This window comes from Bos grunniens, chromosome 13 (assembly GCF_055505025.1).
Source record: "Bos grunniens cultivar Pamir isolate PY7600 chromosome 13, Bosgru_T2T1.0, whole genome shotgun sequence".
In the NCBI taxonomy this organism is placed as follows: Eukaryota; Metazoa; Chordata; class Mammalia; order Artiodactyla; family Bovidae; genus Bos; species Bos grunniens.
This window is the reverse complement of record NC_141177.1, coordinates 48724267-48743400: the sequence shown is the minus strand read 5'-3', so window position 1 is coordinate 48743400 and position 19134 is coordinate 48724267. Positions and strand designations below refer to the sequence as shown.

Here is a 19134-nt window from a genome sequence, read left to right as displayed (position 1 = left end):
TTGCCTCAGGTAAGGATGTGGGGAAGGGATAGTAAGAGAGTTTGGGATGGAAAGGTGCACACTGCTATATTTAAAATGGATAACCAACAGGGACCTACTGTATAGCACATGAACTCTGCTCAAAATTATGGGGCAGCCTGGATGGGAGGGGAGTTTGGGGATGAATGGATACATGTATATGAAAGGTTGAACCCCCTCACTGTTCACCTGAAACTATCACAGTATTGTTAATTGCCTATACACCCATAGAAAATAAAATGTTTAAATAAAAAAATTAAAAAGAGAGACTCAAAATGTCAGCTTCTTTAGCAGATGCTTGACCAAGACAGAGACTGTTCACTGCATAAAGACAAAATTGCTGAAATCAAAGGGAAACTTGGGAGGTGGATGAAGATGGTCCTTGAGGGAACGCTGAGGCTCTAACTTCATTTATGTGGAAAGGAGACTCCCACAGTAAAACAAAGATCACTACTGGCCTTTTTTTTTTTTCTTTTTTTTGCTGAGAAAGCCCTCGGATGAATATTTTGCCCAAACTCTCTAACTTACCAGGTGACCCCAGGGGTACCCTCTCACCAAGAAGACACACCTACAAAAATCTTTCTACCAACAGGAGCCTGGAAATGTCACAGGAAGAGTTCTGGGAACCCCCTTCCATGAATCCTTTCCCATATCTTATAAAACAGTGAAGAAAGGCGTACGATTTCATTATCTATGGAAGACAGCATTTGGCTGTTTCCCTCTCCTGCTCTCACTCCCAATCATGAGTTTATCCTTGGCTAGCCAGGTACTTACATAAAAGCCAGTTGGAGAAGAATTGCAATTGAGCCAATAACCTCAAGGTTCTAACAAACAGCAGGTGCCACGGGACTGCCATCTTCCTCCTCTCCATCCTCCATCCCTCCACCACCAGGTGCCACTAGCAACAGCAGGCCCTACTAGCACAAGTGTGGGTGTGCCATGGACCCTTACCTTCATTTGGCAACTCCTCCTCCCTCCCACTGTCACTGCCTCCACCCCTCAATCCAAGGATGGACCCTGCAATGGCAGTTCACCCCTCTGGGCACAGCCATGGGCACGTGATCCAGGCCAAAAAGATTCCTTTCATAAGACTTGATTGAGCAGCACTAGAAGAAAGAGGGTCTTTCTTCTTTCTTTTTGGGTCAAAGCTGTAAGAACTGCCAGTGGCTATCTTTCAGGCCCAACCCCGAGAGGACACTTGAGCCCTGTCTGAAGCCAGCTTTACTCTTGGATTGCTCTAGTTTATAAGTCAACAAATTTGATGTTTTGCTTAAGCTAGTTTGAGTTGGGGGATGGGAAGATGGGCAACACCCAACTTTCCTCAGGAAATGTAAAACTGTAGCTTTTTATAGGAAAGAGAAAAATCTTATAATAATATACCTGGGCTTCCCAGGTGGGCTTAGTTGTAAAGAACCCACCTGCCAATGCAGGAGACATAAGAGACACAAGTTCGATCCCTGGGTCAGGAAGATCTCCTGGAGGAGGGCACGGCAACCTACTCCAGTATTCTTGTCTGGAGAACCCCATGGACAAGGAGCCTGGTGGGACGGTCCACAGGGTCGCAAAGAGTCAGACGCGACTGAAGCGACTTACCAGTTCAGTTGCTCAGTTGTGCCCAACTCTTTGCAACCCCATGTGCTGCAACACACCAGGCTTCCCTGTCCATCGCCAACTCCCAGAGCTTGCTCAAACTCATGTCCATCGAGTCAGTGATGCCATCCAACCATCTCATCCTCTATCTTTCCCTTCTCCTCCCGCCTTCAATCTTTCCCAGCATCAGGGTCTTTTCCAGTGAGTCAGTTCTTCGCATCAGGTGGCCAAGAGATTGGAGTTTCAGCTTCAGCATCAATCCTTCCAATTAATATTCAGGACTGATTTCCTTTAGGATTGACTGGTTGGATCTCCTTGCAAGGGACTCTCAAGTCTTCTCTAAGACCACAGTTCAAAAGCATCAATTCTTCTGCGCTCAGCTTTCTTTATTGTCCAACTCTCACATCCATACATGACTACTGGAAAAATCATAGCTTTAACTAGACGGACCTTTATTAGCGAAGTAATGTCTCTGCTTTTTAATATGCTGTCTAGGTTGGTCATAGCTTTTCTTTCAAGGAGCAAGTGTCTTTTAATTTCATGGCTGCAGTCACCATCTGCAGTGATTTTAGAGCCCAAATAAATAAAGTCTCTCAGTGTTTCCATTGTTTCCCCATCTATTTGCCATGAAGTGATGGGACCAGATGCCATGATCTTAGTTTTCTGAATTGAGTTTTAAGCCAACTTTTTCACTCTCCTCTTTCACTTTCATCAAGAGGCTCTTTAGTTCTTTAGACTTAGCATGCATGCAATAATATACTCAGTAGCCATCTCCCACCCAAAAAGATTCTCCATTCCAACAGAAAATAATTGTTCACAAATACATTCAAACAGTCACTTATGTTTGGCAGAAAACTGTTCTAACTGGATGCTGAAACCTTTTAATTAAATAAGCCTTATAATTATAAGGCTCCGAGTTACTTTTAACATACTGTGACCTTCCAATAAATTTGAAGGATCATGTGAAATATTTTTAAAAGAATTCTGTCAGGATGTGGTAGCATCTTTAAATATAATATTTAAACATAGTATTTCCTAGGGAACTGTCCCAGGTTAAAGCCTCATAGAGACATCTATAAAGCATAGTTTAGGGGCTACTTTTGGAATAAATGTTCCATTGAGAAAGGTTCAAAAGGGAGGGGATATATGTATACCTATGGTTGATTCATGTTGAGGTTTGACAGAAAACAACAAAATTCTGTAAAGCAATTATCCTTCAATTAAAAAATAAATAAATTAAAAAAAAAATAAACTGTCTACAGCCATCCCACCTTGAATGTGCCCAATCTTGTAAGCTAAGCAGCATCAAGCCTCGTTATTACTTGGATGGGAGGATAAGCTCCTGAAAGAAAAAAAAACTCCATACCCAACAGCACAAGCAGACATGTTCCACCTTCCTGCAGCACTCAGACGTCTAGGGGAATCAGAGCCAACATCCTCCTGTGGAGACCAAGACAGACACACTGACCTCCCCATTTGATTTCGCAGGAGGTGTACTCCTGGATGGGACTCCATGGAGCAGATGCCCACTGCAGACTCGAGCTTCTTCACTCCCCTCATCGCTCACTCCCTGGACCCTGAGGGAAGCTACAGCCAGAATCAGGATGTTAGCTCAGACCACAAGTTGATGAGGTTCATCAGATGGGGTAGGAATAATCAATGAACATATTCCACTTCATAAATAAGGCCACCCTCCCAGGCATCAGTCCAAGTTATCTTATGGTGACAGTGAAAAGAAATCCCTAAACTGACACAGCTCACAGACCTTTGTGATCTCTCATGACTTTCAAACGTGCTGTCTGTGGACAATCTGATCATCAGACCCGTTCCCTGGCTCCGGATGGCTCCCGTTCCTGGTGCGAACCTTCAACTCACAGCCGGCTGCTGACACCTTGTTTTCTGCACGTCTGCCCTTCTGCAAGAGCCCAAACTCTGGAGGAGCAGAGATGGAGTCGTCCTGATCTTGCTTCCTGACACACATTCTAAGGAATTTGACAGGCTGCCTAACAAATAAATACTCATTAAATGGATAAACCCTATTTCCTTTCACTTCACTGTTTTTTTTTTTTTTTTAAAAAGGGCAAAAGCAAAAAAATTCCAAACTTGGATCTTAGGATCTCAACCAAGATAACTCCCCAATATGAAGGGGCCCAATGTAGGCTTAGGGGTAATGTGAAATAATCTAGAAATTTATTTTTAATACAGGAAAGAGCACAGTTGTTTTTTTTTTTTTGCCAAAAAAAAAAAGAGAGAGAACAAAGGGAAAAAAATCTAACTTTAAAATAGACCCAGGATTCTTCCCCAACTTGCATGACTTTTCATCAGTCTTTTTAAATTTCTCTGGGTTCTGTCTTTAAGTTCCTAACACTGGATTTGAAAGTAACTCGGGTCAGTTCAGGGTCAAATACCAGAGACTGAGCACGTCCCCTGCACAGGCTGGCTCTGCCGATAGTGAACTGTCAGCCCTCAGCCATCAACGCCACCTGTTGTCAGAAACCACCCCTCTCTTGAAAATCGCATCTTCCATTCCAAATGCATTCCTGTTCTCCACTCATGTGCCCTCCATTCATGACAAGTGGAGCAGGGAAAGGGCAGGAGGAGAGAACACAGGCCCCTCTGTCAACCAGTCATCCAAATGCTCCAGCACCCACTGGGGCTCTGAGCTCAGAACAAAGACCCCAGGGTGGGGCCACTGGGTGGGCACATGGCCCTGGGCAGGCGACCTCTACTAGGAGAAGGGTCCAGATGTCTGTGCCTCAGAGGGGTAGAGGGAAGCATTGGTGGGCAAACCCTGATCTGTCCGCAAATAACAGAGCCCTGCAACATGAGATGCTTCCCATCCCACCTAGGATGCCTCAGCAACCCCAAAAAATGATCCAATTAGCAGAAAGGGCTGAGGCTCCCCAGGAAGTAACTGTCAGATGTATTCTTCATCTGTGTGCTTCTTGCTTTAGGCTGAACACACTGTCTCCCACAATTCATGAAACCTAATCCCCAATGTGAAAGTGTTAGTGGTTCGAGAGGTGAGTAGGTCATGAGGGTGGAGCCCTCATGGATGGGATTTGTGCCCTGTGCAGAGAACTTGAATAGAATTTGTCTCCTGCTGTTGTATGAAAATTGTATAAATTTTAATTATATTGAATTGGTTCATAATGCTTTTCAGGTCTACCATACCCTTCTACTTTTCTGTCTATTCATTCTATTAATTTTTGAGAGTTTGATATTGAAACTCCAACTAAAAATCTTAATTTCTCTACCTAAAAACATAATTGTAATATACAGTGAAACTATATGTAACTTTGTTCTGTATTTTCCAAGTATTCTGTAAAAGTGTTATCATATTTTCATAATTGAAAAAGAGAGAGACCCCCAGAGAGCTTTCTGGACCCTTCCACCAAGTGAGGACACCAGGAAAAGACAGTCAGCTGTCTATGAGCCTGGAAGTGGGTCCTCATCAGACACTGGGTGTGCCAGCACCTTGACCTTCGACTTCCAGTCTGCAGGACTGCAAGAAACATGTCTGTTATTTAAGCCCACAGTCTATGATGTTCTGTCATAACAGCCTGAATAGTTTTTTTACCAGCGTGGAAGTTCCCGTTGTTTCCTGCTTCTGAGAGCTGGGCTCCCCAGCCTTTCATGCCCAAATTGCAACCACTCTTCTCTCAACCAAATCCATGATTTTCTGTTAAGTTTTGCTGTCCACAGAGCTCACGCCACTTTGTAAACCCATAGCACTTCACAAGTGTGTATGCGTATGTTCACTTAGTAACTGAATATGCACTAAATGGTGACAGAAAATGGTTTACAACACTTTCGAAATGTTTATACCATGACTGCCTCACTAGCAGGAGTTATTTTCTCACTTAAAAAAAAAAATCTCTGAAGCATCTAACACAGGCCCTCATGTTGAGTTAGTTCTCAATTATTTGTTCACCAAAATACCGTCTAAAATTTAATTTCTTATGTTATTAATCAATCCCAATTGTGCCCTCCACCCAAAGCCAAGAAAAGCCATTTGCTGGTGAAACAGAAAAATGAACTATTGTTCACTTTTATTTGGGACACAAATTTCCGATAACAAAGCCAGGATAGAAGATGCAACAATGGGATAATATTACTCTGGGGGCTCAATCATTTACCCACAAAATGCTCAGCTTTGGAGGGACATTGACAAAGGCCCTGACACTGTCCTGGAGGGCCTGCAGTAAGCGGAGGGAAGAAGATCTATGAACAAAAGTGCACTGAAGTTCCACATGTACAGTGAACATATACACACAGGGCTCTTGCACATACAGGTGGTGTGCGCAATGCTCTTCATGGCCCAACTCCTCCTAAGATTTCAGATTTTGGTTCAAATGGTACCTCTTCCAAGAAACCTTCCCTGACCACCAGTGTAAAGTAGGTTTCTCCCTGCCACCCCCAGTCCCATTTTCCTCACAGCATCCTTTTGAGCACCTAGCACATTTCTAAGCCTGGATTTCTTGGTCCACTGCTCACATCTGTCTCCCCTTCTAGGCTGAAAGCTCCAGGAGAGCAGGGCCAGACTGTTCCTTGCACCCCTTTATACCTCACATAGCACCTGCACAGAGAAAGGGTGTGTGTGACCAGTGAACACCACCAGGATGCATGTGCCAGGATGGCCAATCCCATTGCCAAGATCAAACGCAGAGGAATCAGAAAAGCTGTCCTAAGTCATAGCAGAAGTTTGTGGGAACAGGTCATCACCTACAGGGGCAGAGGAGACAGGCAGACCTCAGGGTTAACTCCTGTTCCCTCCTTTTACTCACAGAAAATGGTCACAGCCACTGCCAGTGGGGTCATGTCAGCCCCCCTGACACAGTGCCTGGTACCCAGAACTTGGGCAACTACTGCCACTTCTCTTCTCCCAAGCCAGGTGACTTGGGAAAAACACATACATACAAAGCACCAAGTCCTTGCCAGCACAATCAAATGGACCCACATCACCCGCGAGGGTGGGAGACAGGTGGGTGGAAATGAGCGAGGTTAGTTACATGAACAGAACATAAGCTCAAACTCGAACAATTAGGACTGACCCAGGGCTTCCCTGGTGGTCCAGTGGTTAAGAATATGCCTGCCAATGCAGGGGACATGGGTTCAGTCCCTTGGGGAACCAAGATCCCACATGCCCTGTGGCAACTAAGCCCATATCACAGTAAGAGAAGCCTATGCGCTGCAACCAAGACCCAGTGCAGCCAAAAAAAAAAAAAAAAAGATTGGAAGACGAAAGAGGACTGCACCCCTCCCCTCCCTGTTCATTCAGGTAACCGATTCATTCTCTCCATCATCAAAGATAACACAGTGACTCAAGCCTCCAAGACCAGAGACACAAGCAGATACCTCTCAGCAGTCTTAAAGGAGGTGCTACTTTAATTTTTAATGTATTTAAGGAAGACATCTTTAAAAACTACACCTCACTTAGGTGGGATGAGGAGGGAGGTTTAAGAGGGAGGGGACATGGGTATGCCCGTGGCTGATTTATTTTGATATATGGCAGAAACTATCCCAATATTGTAAAGTAATTATCCTCCAATTAAAAATAAAATTAAAAAAAAAACTACCCCTTACTTATACACTGGTTTTATACCTAAACTGAGATGCTTGCAGTGGTTCTGTTGAAACCATGTCAATGTGGTGCCAATTTTAAATACGTTAATACCTTCTGAAATATCAGGAGAGTAGGAATGAGGGCTTCACAATCATTCCTTGAATGCATGAAAGAGAAACCATGGAGTGTGAGAAGTTCTTTCTCCCTGAATGTTGGTAAAGGAAAATATGGGGAGAGGGTTATTTTCCCTTTAAATTGCAGCTTCCCCCAAAAGATCTGCAGTGCAGTCAAAGGTAACGTAGGCTGCAGGAATATTCATGGTCAGAAGGGAAACTGTGTCTATGGTAAACTGAACAATGCTGCTCCAGCACCCCCCAAAAAAACTCAGGTCTTAAGCCCTGGAAGCTGTGAAGGTCACCTAACATGGGGAAATTATCCTGTCTTATCTGGATAGGCCCAAGGTAATCACCAGTGAGCGTCCTTAAAGGAAGAGGCGGAGGGACAGTAACTACAGAAGAAAAGCCAACAGGAGGATGGATGCAGACTGGAGTGACGTACTTTCAAATGGGGGAAGGAATGCAGGGATGAGCCAAGGAATGCCAGCAGACACTAGATGCCGAAAAAGACGAGGAAACAGAATCCCCTTGGGAGAAGTCTCCAGGAGGAACTGGCCCTGCTAATACTCGATTTTATCCCTGTAAAACTCATTGGACTTCTGACCTCTGGGACTATAAAAGAATAAATCTGTCTTGTTGAATGAAGCCTTTAAGTCAGTGGTAATTTGTTACAGCACCAACAGGAAACAGATACAGTGTGATCGTTTGTTATTAGATGAAAAATCTAATCTTATTTACTTATTTTTTCATGACCAAAGCTCATTTCTTCTTTTCTAAAAATTTTATTGGAGAATAGTTGCTTTACAATGTTAGTTTCTGTTGTACAGCAAAGTGAATCAGCCATACATACACATACATCTCCTCCCTTTTGGATCTCCTTCCCATTCAGCTCACCAAAGAGCTTTGAGTAGGGTTCCCTGTGCTATACAGTGTCTTCTGATAAGTTATCTATTTTATACACAGTATCAATGTTATACATGTATCAATCCCAATTGCCCAATTCCTCCCAACCCCTCTCCTGTGAAAATCTAATTTTAAAAGAATAATCACTGGGGACTTCCCTGGTGGTCCAGTGGTTAAGACTGAGCTCCCACTGTAGCGGGTGTGGGTTTGATCCCTATTCAGCCATGTGACAATGCCAAAAAAACCTCCAAAATCTATAAATTCTCACAGCCAAACACGTAAACTTCTAAGTTTGACCTAACACATTCTGGGTGCCTTTCCCTTTACAAAAAAACTAGAGTTCTGTTCCATTTTAGGCAAAGACTCTCCCAACATTATCGAATTCAAGATATAACTGGAAATCTGCACTTTATTTTTTGTTCTACTGTAAGGGTATGCTTTCTTAAATCTTATAGGTTTAATTTAATTCTTAGATATAATTCTTACCACACATTAGGATTAAAATAGAAATAAAGGAGACACAATTTAACAGAAAATCACCATACCAAACTCGAAAACTTACAGCTTATCTGCAATCTGCTCTGGTTGTGTCTCAGACTGCATTTGTTGACTAAATAACACACACAGAAGTTTGAATGAGAACTCAAAACTTATTAATTTTACACCCATTGCTTTCCCTCCACCTCTAGAGACCATTACAGCTGTAACAGGCCTACTGCACTGTAACTAACCAAGGTCCGATTAGGGCTTCCTTGGTGGCTCAGACAGTAAGAATCCACCTGCCAATGTAGGAGAGCCAGGTTCAATCCCTGGGTCAGGAAGATCCTCTGGAGAAGGGAATGGCTACCTACTTCAGTATTCTGGCCTGGAGAATTCCATGGACAGAGGAGCATGGCGGGCTACAGTCCATAGAGTAGCAAAAGAGTTGGACATGATTAAGCGACTAACACCTTCACACAAGGCCTGATTAATGAATAACACAGCATCCCTCGAGAAAATGAATAAATATGCTAGCTGACATAATCTACCAAACTCTTACACTATAACTTAACCTGTAAACATATGAAGCCTCTATAAACAAAATCATAAAGAAATGAAAGAAAATAGCCCATAGTTGCCTAAGAACAATAATATGTGACAGTTTATAGATCTCTTCAAGAAAATTAGAGATACCAAGGGAACATTTCATGCAAAGATGGGCTCAATAAAGGACAGAAATGGTATGGACCTAACAGAAGCAGAAGATATTAAGAAGAGGTGGCAAGAATACACAGGAGAACTGTACAAAAAAGAGCTTCACGATCCAGATAATCATGATCATGTGATCACTCACCTAGAGCCAGACACCCTGGAATGTGAAGTCAAGTGGGCCTTAGAAAGCATCACTACGAACAAAGCTAGTGGAGGTGATGGAATTCCAGTTGAGCTATTCCAAATCCTGAAAGATGATGCTGTGAAAGTGCTGCACTCAATATGCCAGCAAATTTGGAAAACTCAGCAGTGGCCACAGGACTGGAAAAGGTCAGTTTCATTCCAATCCCTAAGAAAGGCAATGCCAAAGAATGCTCAAACTACCGCACAATTGCACTCATCTCACACGCTAGTAAAGTAATGCTTAAAATTCTCCAAGCCAGGCTTCAGCAATATGTGAACTGTGAACTTCCTGATGTTCAAGCTGGTTTTAGAAAAGGCAGAGGAACCAGAGACCAAATTGCCAACATCTGCTGGATCATGGAAAAAGCAAGAGAGTTTCAGTAAAACATCTATTTCTGCTTTATTGACTATGCCAAAGCCTTTGACTGTGTGGATCACAATAAACTGTGGAAAATTCTGAAAGAGATAGGAATACCAGACCACCTGACTTGCCTCTTGAGAAACCTATATGTAGGTCAGGAAGCAACAGTTAGAACTGGACATGGAACAACAGACTGATTCCAAATAGGAAAAGGAGTACGTCAAGGCTGTATATTGTCACCCTGCTTATTTAATTTCTATGCAGAGTACATCATGAGAAACGTTGGGCTGGAAGAAGCACAAGCTGGAATCAAGATTGCCGGGAGAAATATCAATAACCTCAGATATGCAGATGACACCACCCTTATGGCAGAAAGTGAAGAGGAACTAAAAAGTCTCTTGAAGAAAGTGAAAGAGGAGAGTGAAAAAGTTGGCTTAAAGCTCAACATTCAGAAAACGAAGATCATGGCAACTGGTCCCATCACTTCATGGGAAATAGATGGGGAAACAGTGGAAACAGTGTCAGACTTTATTTTTTGAGGCTCCAAAATCACTGCAGATGGTGACTGCAGCCATGAAATTAAAAGACGCTTACTCCTTGGAAGGAAAGTTATGACCAACCTAGATAGCATATTAAAAAGCAGAGACATTACTTTGCCAACAAAGGTCCATCTAGTCAAACCTATGGTTTTTCCAGTGGTCATGTATGGATATGAGAGTTGGACTGTGAAGAAAGCTGAGTGCCGAAGAATTGATGTTTTTGAACTGTGGTGTTGGAGGAGACTCTTGAGAGTCCCTTGGACTGCAAGGAGATCCAACCAGTCCATTCTAAAGGAGATCAGTCCTGGGTGTTCTTTGGAAAGAATGATGCTAAAGCTGAAACTACAGTACTTTGGCCACCTCATGCGAAGAGTTGACTCATTGGAAAAGACTCTGATGCTGGGAGGGATTGGGGGCAGGAGGAGAAGGGGACGACAGAGGATGAGATGGCTGGATGGCATCACCGACTCGATGGACATGAGTTTGAGTGAAGTCCAGGAGTTGGTGATGGACATGGAGGCCTGGCATGCTGTGATTCATGGGGTCACAAAGAGTCGGACACGACTGAGTGAATGAACTGAACTGAGTAGGTGCAGGGCTAGGAAGCGATGAGAACTTCAGAGAGTGGGCTACATAGGACATCTTCTAGAAAAAGGCATTGATTCCAAACAATGGACAAATGAGTTAGAAGCTAGAGGGTGGGAAGGGTACAGGAAAGGAAACCTGAGTCTTTCCTCAATAAATAAAAAGACCAATAAAAACTCAAGGAAAAATATAGGCCACAAACAAAATACAAGAAAGACATAGTCCAAATGTGCCATGATTTTCAGTGACAGGTGGAATTTAACAGAATGAACTCATATGTAAATGACATTAGAAATTTTCTCCTTCAAGCATTTCTATAGTTGCAATATTAGAACCATAGGAAGGATGTGTAATCATAGCACTACTTGCTCTGCCAAAGGTTATTTATATTAATCTTCAAACTCAATCTATGGACAAAGCTTAGGAAATACTTACTGCCAGCTAGAGAACATTATCAACACCTCAACACTGCAAAGGTAAAGACAACACAGGGAAAAGTTTAAAGACAAGGGGAAAAGAGAGGCAGAGGAAAGGGTAGGGTGCTTAGGATCCTCATCTCACAAAATGCAGCACTTAAGAGGTAGGAAGTAGATGGAACAAGGTATAGAGATTTGTGAATATTAAATGTTACATTGCAAAGGTAATTTACAGAGGAATTCATATAGCGGCAAAACTGAGTTATGCCTGCCTCTGTGTGCATGTGTGGGCTCCCTCGATCACAGCAGTGTCAGTAGATAAAACTCACGACAGATACATCCAAGATAGCTGAGTAAATGTATTATTGGTTATAGAAGCAATAACCACTAAAATAATTAACAGGAACCATCAAAATTGCATTGCCTCTGGAAAATAAGACTCTTGTTTTTTGTTATTAGTGTTTCTCTACCATCTGACTTTTTTAAACCATGTTCATGAATCACTTCGAGGTTTGTGTAGAAGTTAGCAAACTTTTTCTGTAAATAACCAGATGGTAAATATTTTAGGCATTGTGAGCCATACGGGTCTCCAGCAAATGCACAACTCTGCCCCTGTCTGTCCCAACAGACATCTGTAAATCAGCAACTGTGACTGTGTGCCAATAAAACTTTACACAAATAGGTGGCAAGCCCAATGTGGCCTGCAGGCTGTACTTTGCAGACCCTTGATCTAGTTAGCCCAATGTTCCCCAAACTATGAGCTACAAGATGCTCTAATATGTTTAAGGGTAATCCTCCACAAAGTGGGAGACGGTCCATGTTCACAGAGCTTAGAAACTGCTGGCTTAAAGGAACTGATTTTCTAATGTGCTTATGAGTCTGAACACCCAACACAGAGGCACAGTCTGTAGTTCAGATCAAGTCTCCAGTTTTCCTGAAGACACTGGAAAAGCATCAGAGTGTTCCTTTTTTGAGGGAAGGTGAACAGGGGAGGAGCATGAGAGCTTTTCTTTAAAAAACTTTTTATTTTGTATGGGTGTATAGCCGATTAACAAACAATGTTGTGATGGTCTCAAGAGAATAGTGAAGGGACTCAGCCAAACATAGACATGTATCCACTCTTCCCCAAACCCCCTCCCATCCAGGCTGCCACATAATGTTGAACAGAGTTCCACGTGCTATACAGTAGGTCCTTGCTGGTTATAATGCCACTTGAAGCAACATGATGGACCTAGAGATGATGATACCATGTGAAATAAGTGAGAAGGACAATTACCATATGACATCACTTATATGTGAAATCTAAACTATGACACAAATGAACTTATTTATAAGACAGAAACAGACTCACGGACATAGAAGACAAACTTATGGTTACCAAAGGGGAAAGAGCAGGGGGATAAGTTAGGAGGGTGGGACTAACAGATACACACTACTATATATAAAATAAATAACAAGTTCCTACTATATAGCTCAAGGACGTACATTCAATACCTTGCAATAACCTATCATGGAAAATAATCTGGAAAAGAATATGAATATGGCTGAATCACTTTGCTGTGCACTAGAAACTAACACAATATTGTAAATCAACTATACTGCAATTAAAAAATAAAAATAAAGACAACTGCAATTTGCTGTCACAGAACAAATTGAAAAAGTTATTTATTGCATTTAAAAAATAAAGATAATAAAGCAGACAATACTAAGAGACAATTTTAGCAAAGGCAGTACATTTGCTGCTCAGCGTCCTTTCAACAGTAACAAAGGAATCAGCCAAATCATAATTAAATGACCAAGAAAAAAATTTAATGACTTTTAGCAAAATTTGAGTTTGTAACTATGCCCAGGTATAAAACATCTTGGATTATTGAATAAAAACAAAAATAAAGGAACATTTTTAGATGGAGAGATGGTAAAATAAATTATTTATGGAAGTGTTATTAGAAAATTATGAGGAAAAGGTAAAAAGACAGTGTTGAAACAGTGGCTTTTAATTAGCAACCAGACAATTCCCCCTTTGTTATTTCTAGCAATATAAAAGATAAATTTAAAATTTGAAAAACACAAGTAATTAGCTTTAGATGAATTATGCAGTATCAGAGACACCACTCAGTCAGGACTTTGGGTATATTTTGTCTCCAAAGACTTTGAAATTCATGAAGAAATGTTGCCAATGCATTGACTGAGAAAATTGAACTCATGTGAAGATACTTTTGAATCTTTTACATCTGCAAAGAAGGATTTCAGCTAGATATGAAAACAAAAGGTTTCTATCATGATGTTTCTATCATGACAGAGTACTCTTGCTATGCTAGGTCAAAAATAGAGACTTACTAGATTTTTATAGTAAGAGACTGGGTCTTAGTACTTCATTCTACTGTATGATAATAATTTTCAGCTGGCTTTCCAAAGCACAGCCTACAAAAACCACCATGGATATTGTTAAAATTGTTTGGTATAGGCATATAAATGCTATGAATTACCACCAGTTTAAAGAACTGCTGAAACAAATACACGACAATGAATTTAATGATTATGTATTCTCTTCCAGTGATCTTTGATTGAGTCATGGAAGAGTTTTACAAAAGATTTGCTGTATAGTTAAACAGTTCATGGTTTTCTGTAAACAAATAATAAAGATTAAAAAACTGCAGCATGATATATTTTCTCATAGATATCACACTGCATATGAACAAACTAAGTTTAAAGCTCCATGGAGAGGAAAAGATTATTTATGACCTACATAGAAAGTGTGAGAATATATATCAAAATTGATACTTTTCATAAGTGAAAAATAATGGTCATACATTTTCATAACCTGGATTGATATGCAGAAGATTTTATTGAAACCAAAAGTATTACATAAATTGCCTCCAACATACAAGAAAATTTGAATGATACTTTATTGATATTGATAAGTTAAATTTAGCATTGGTTTTCAATTTTTACAATATCCCTTTGATTTTGATGTTAGTAATTCTGAGTTGGCATGAGAGTTAACAAATTCACATAATTTGAATAGACTTTAAAACTGACAAGTTTCTGTTTCCAAAAAATCAGTTCTAAAAAGATAAACAAGTTTTATCAATTTAAATGGCATATATTAAAAGAAAAGTATTTTTGACAGTAGATTCAGTTATTGGAAAACTTATATATGTTTGAAACTTGGTTACACAAATCTACTTTTTCAACTACAAATTTTAATAAATCTAAACACAGAGCCAAGTATTTCAGATGAAGATATAGTATCTGAACCTAATTATGCTATAGTGTTAACATATACATATTTCAAGAATTAGAATAAAATAAAGAAATCTCATTAATATTTTTATATTGTTTATAAGTAGAAATGACAACATTTTGGGAAGCCTGGGTTAAAGAAAATATATTATTAAAGTCAACTTCACCTGTTTTTCTTTTTAATTTTTTCAATGTTACTATCAGAAATTTTAAAATTATATACATGACCCATTCAACTGAATAGCTGGAGACTCTGGCTACTCAAAGCAGTGTTTTTTCCAGGAGCATCAATATCATCTGGAAATTTCTTAGAAATGCAAAGTTTGAGGACCCAGCTGAAACCTACTGAACAGAATCAGAATTTTATTGAAAGTCTCTAGTTGGGCCAATATGAAATAAGAGGAAATGGATTTAAGCCTTTGCCTGAGACAACCAAAAATAAAGAAAAACATCCCTTGCCCCTGCAAAAAAAAAAAGGGGGGGAGGGTGGGGGAAGGGAAGGAAAAAAAGGAAAATAAGGCACACAAAACATATGATATAGGAAGTAATGGTTTTCAGGGGACAAGACAATAGGAAGCTAATAAGGTGAGACTATTCCAGCTTATTGCCTTAAGAGATTTCCTGGCCAAGTCACAGAGAAAGAGAAACCAAGAAAACCCCAGGAGATTTTGAGTTGAAGATACAGAGCTAAGAGTTTAAGGAGACCAAGGCAGCTAGAGTTGTTACTACAAGAGAAGAAAGCTGTACAGACAGAAAACTCCAGATATCTGCACAAAGTCACTGGGGTATTCAGCTGAGAACTGAACGGTGTGGGCATGGGGGCAAACTATCTGTGGCTGGGGAAAAAACTACCAGAGAGTATTAGAGGTATCACTGCCCAGGGTTCTCACAGGGCCAAATGGTCCCTGTTTCCAAGACAGACTGGAAGACCTCATAAATCAGGGGCATTAAGTACTCAGGAAGATCTTGCCTCTTTAGTGGGAAATAGTAGCCCAAGACTGAGCACTGTCCACTCACACCTACCAAGCCTCGAAAGTAAGATACATAAGAATCACTTGTCCCAATTTAGCTACGGTCCCAAAAGAAGCTCAAGAATATTTATAGTTACACAAAAATATCCAGAATCCAAAAAAGGTGAAAATAACAAAGTCTGGAATCCAATTTTAAAAAATGCTAGGCATGCAAAGAAGCAAGAAAATCCAACACATGAGGGGAAATATCAAACAACTGAAACTGACCCAGAATTAAGACAGATATTAGAATTACCAGACAAGGATAGAGATTCAAGATTTTAAATAGAGATATGACTATATAAAATACAAATCAAATTCATAGAGATAAAAAATTTACATTGTGTGAGATGAAAAATACACTGGATATGATTAATGGTAGAATAGACACTGCAAAAGAAAAGATTAGTCAATTTGAAGACACAGCAATAGAAACATGTAAAATGAGAAAAAAAAGTTAAAAAAAAATGAACAAAGCATGAATGAGCTGTAGAGACAGTTCAAGCATTCTGATTTACATGAAATTTAGGCCCTCATGGCAGAGGAGATGCAGAAAATAATATTTGAAAAAATAATGATTGAAAATATTCCAAGTCTAAGAAAAACATAAGCCCAAAGAAACAAGGAGCTCAACTAACCCCAAGCACAAGAAATTTTACTAAGGCACATCATAAATTGCTCAAAACTAGTGATAAAGAAAAGAATCATAAAAGCAATCAGGGGGAGAAGAACACAACATAGAAGAATAAAGATAAGATGACATCAGATTTTATGTTGAAAATAATGTAAGTGACAAGTCGGTGAAGCAACATCTTTAAAGAAATGAAAGGAAAAAAATGTCAATCTAGAATTTTGTACCCTCAGAAACGCTTCAAAAATGACAGCAAATAAGGACATTATCAGATACATAATGGAAAGAACTCATCAGCAGCAGTCCTGCATAACAAAAACGTTAAAGGAAGGCCTTTTAATCAGAAGGAAAATGCTATCAGGTAGAAATATGGATATACGTAAAGGAATGAAGAACACTAGAAATAGCAATTACCTAAGTAAATGTATGACTCTTTTCTTATTATTTAAATCTTTTTAAAAGAGAAATGATTTCTAAAATAATAAAATTATGTGGAGTTAATTACATATATGAAAGTAAAGTAATACAAGGACCAAAATGGAAGTATACCACGGTAAGTTTCTTTTCTTTTTCTGTTTCTGGCCACACCCCGCCACATTGGGATCTTAGTTTCCCAACCAGGGATCCAACCCACACTTCCTACAATGAAGTGTGGAGTCTTAACCATTGGACTGCCAGTCAAGTCCCTGTAAAGTTCTTATAATACAGGTAAAGTAGTAATAATATCACTTAAGGGTAGACAATTAGTTCCCAGGTGGTGTTAGTGGTAAAGAACCCACCTTCCAATACAGGAAATGTAAGAGTCAGGAAGATCCCTTAGAGGAGGGCATGGCAACCCACTCTGGTATTCTTGCCTGGAGAATCCCTCGGACAGAGGAGCCCAGTGGGCTACAGTCCACAGGGTCACAAAGAATTGGACACAACTGAAGCAATTTAGCACAAAGTAGTAATAACATCACTTAAGGGTAGAGGATTAAAGATGTATACTATACACCCTAAAGCAACCACTAACATAACTAAGCACAGATAGAGCTAATAATCCATCAAAAGAGAGAAAATGGAATCATAAAAAAATGCTCAAATAATCCAAGAGAAAGCAGAAAAACAGGACAAGAGAATAAAAGACAGGATAAATGAAAAAAAAAAAACAGGAAAATTACATACTTCAAATTAATGATAGCAGTAATTACATTAAATGTAAATGGTCTTAGTGTGAAAACACCAATTAAAAGATATTGTCAAACTGGAAAAATAAAAGCAAGATCCAAAATCCATACTACCTACAAGAAATGCACTTTAATATAAAGACACAGATAGGTTTAAAGAAAAAGGATGGAAAAAGATATACCAGGCTAATAGACAAAGATTTCAAAGTAAAAATTATCATCTGCTGTATATGAAGGAAGCCACTTCATAATGAAAAATATCCAGTTCATCAACAGGACATAACAATCCTAAACATCTATTCAACTTAACAACTATGCCAAACATATGAAACAAAAACTGATACAGCTGCAAGAAGGCCAATTCATAAGAATAGTCACAGATTTCTTGCTCTCTTGATATTAGATAGGAAATCAATAAATGTAGAAAAGATTTGAACAAGAGCCCCAGGTGATTCATTTGCACATTAAGGTTGAGAGGTACTCTTCTACCCTACTCATGACCCTACCCTGTCTTCCACCCTAGACAGTCCATATTCAGGTGAACTTATAGCAAATTTTTCTTTTGGCTTCTTATTGATATCATCATAACTGGTATAGGCATACTTCATTTTATCACACATTGCTTTACTGCACTTAATAGATACTGGGTTCTTTACAAATCAATATCCACATAAGCAGCAACCTTGCATCGATCCTGCAAGGAGATCAAAATCAGTCAATCCTAATCCTAATATTCAGGTTAGAAATCAACCCTGAATATTCATTGGAAGGACTGAAGCTGAAGCTCCAATTCTTTGGCCACCTGATGCAAACAGCCGACTCATTGGAAAAAGACCCTGATTCTGGGAAAGACAGAAGGCAGGAGGAGAAGGAGACGATAGAGGATGAGATGCTGGATGGCATCACCGACTCAATGGACATGAACTGGAGCAAACTCCAGGAGATGGTGAAGGATAGGGAAGCCTGGTGTGCTGCAGTCCATGGGGTCGTAAGAGCTGGATATGACTTAGTGACTGAACAACAACATCCATGAAAGTGTAACCGTGCATTGATTGAGTCTATTGGAACCAGTTTCCAGTAGCATTTGGTCACTTCACATCTCTGTGCTGTTTAGGTAATCCTTGCAATATTACAAACTTTTTCATAATTATATTTGTTTGGTGCCCTGTGATCAGTGGAGGTTACTACTATAATTTTCTGAAGTTTCAGATGATGGTTAGAATGTTTTAACAAGAAATTTTTTTTTTTTTTTTTGGCTATGCCACATGGCATGTGGGATCTCAGGTTCCCTAACCAAGGATTGAACCTGTGCCCTCTGAAGTGAATGTGCAGAGTCTCAACCACTGGACTACCAGGGAAGTATTTTTTAATTAAGGTATGTACTTATTTTAGACAAAGTGTTATTGCACACCTAATAGACTACATTATATTGTAAACAAAACTTTTACATGGATGAGGAAACCAAAAAATTTATGTGACTCACTTTATTGCAATACATGTTTTATGGCACAGGTCTGGAATCAAATCCAAAATATCTCCAAGGAATGCTTGAATACTTTTGTCTGGCTTCCAGGCTAACCAGGAGTTTAGAGAAGAAAGTATTTTTAGGAAAGTTA

The 19134-nt window shown here is 39.9% G+C and overlaps 1 protein-coding gene across 43 annotated transcripts in view; it reads right to left on the bottom strand.

Annotated features, from left to right (window-relative positions):
• SVIL (supervillin) overlaps nt 1-19134 on the bottom strand; it is a 256217-nt gene that overhangs the window by 221474 nt on the left and 15609 nt on the right. The window contains exons 1-2 of one of the 43 annotated variants that reach the window (XM_086333931.1): nt 3374-3398; nt 2975-3048 (exon numbers count right to left, since the gene is read on the bottom strand). The exons of 41 other annotated variants lie outside the window; for them this stretch is intronic. The gene's annotated coding sequence lies outside the window, so the exon portion shown is untranslated. Of the gene's footprint in view, nt 1-2974; nt 3049-3373; nt 3399-19134 lie in introns of those variants that run through there. One more of the 43 variants, XM_086333928.1, reaches the window with a different exon arrangement.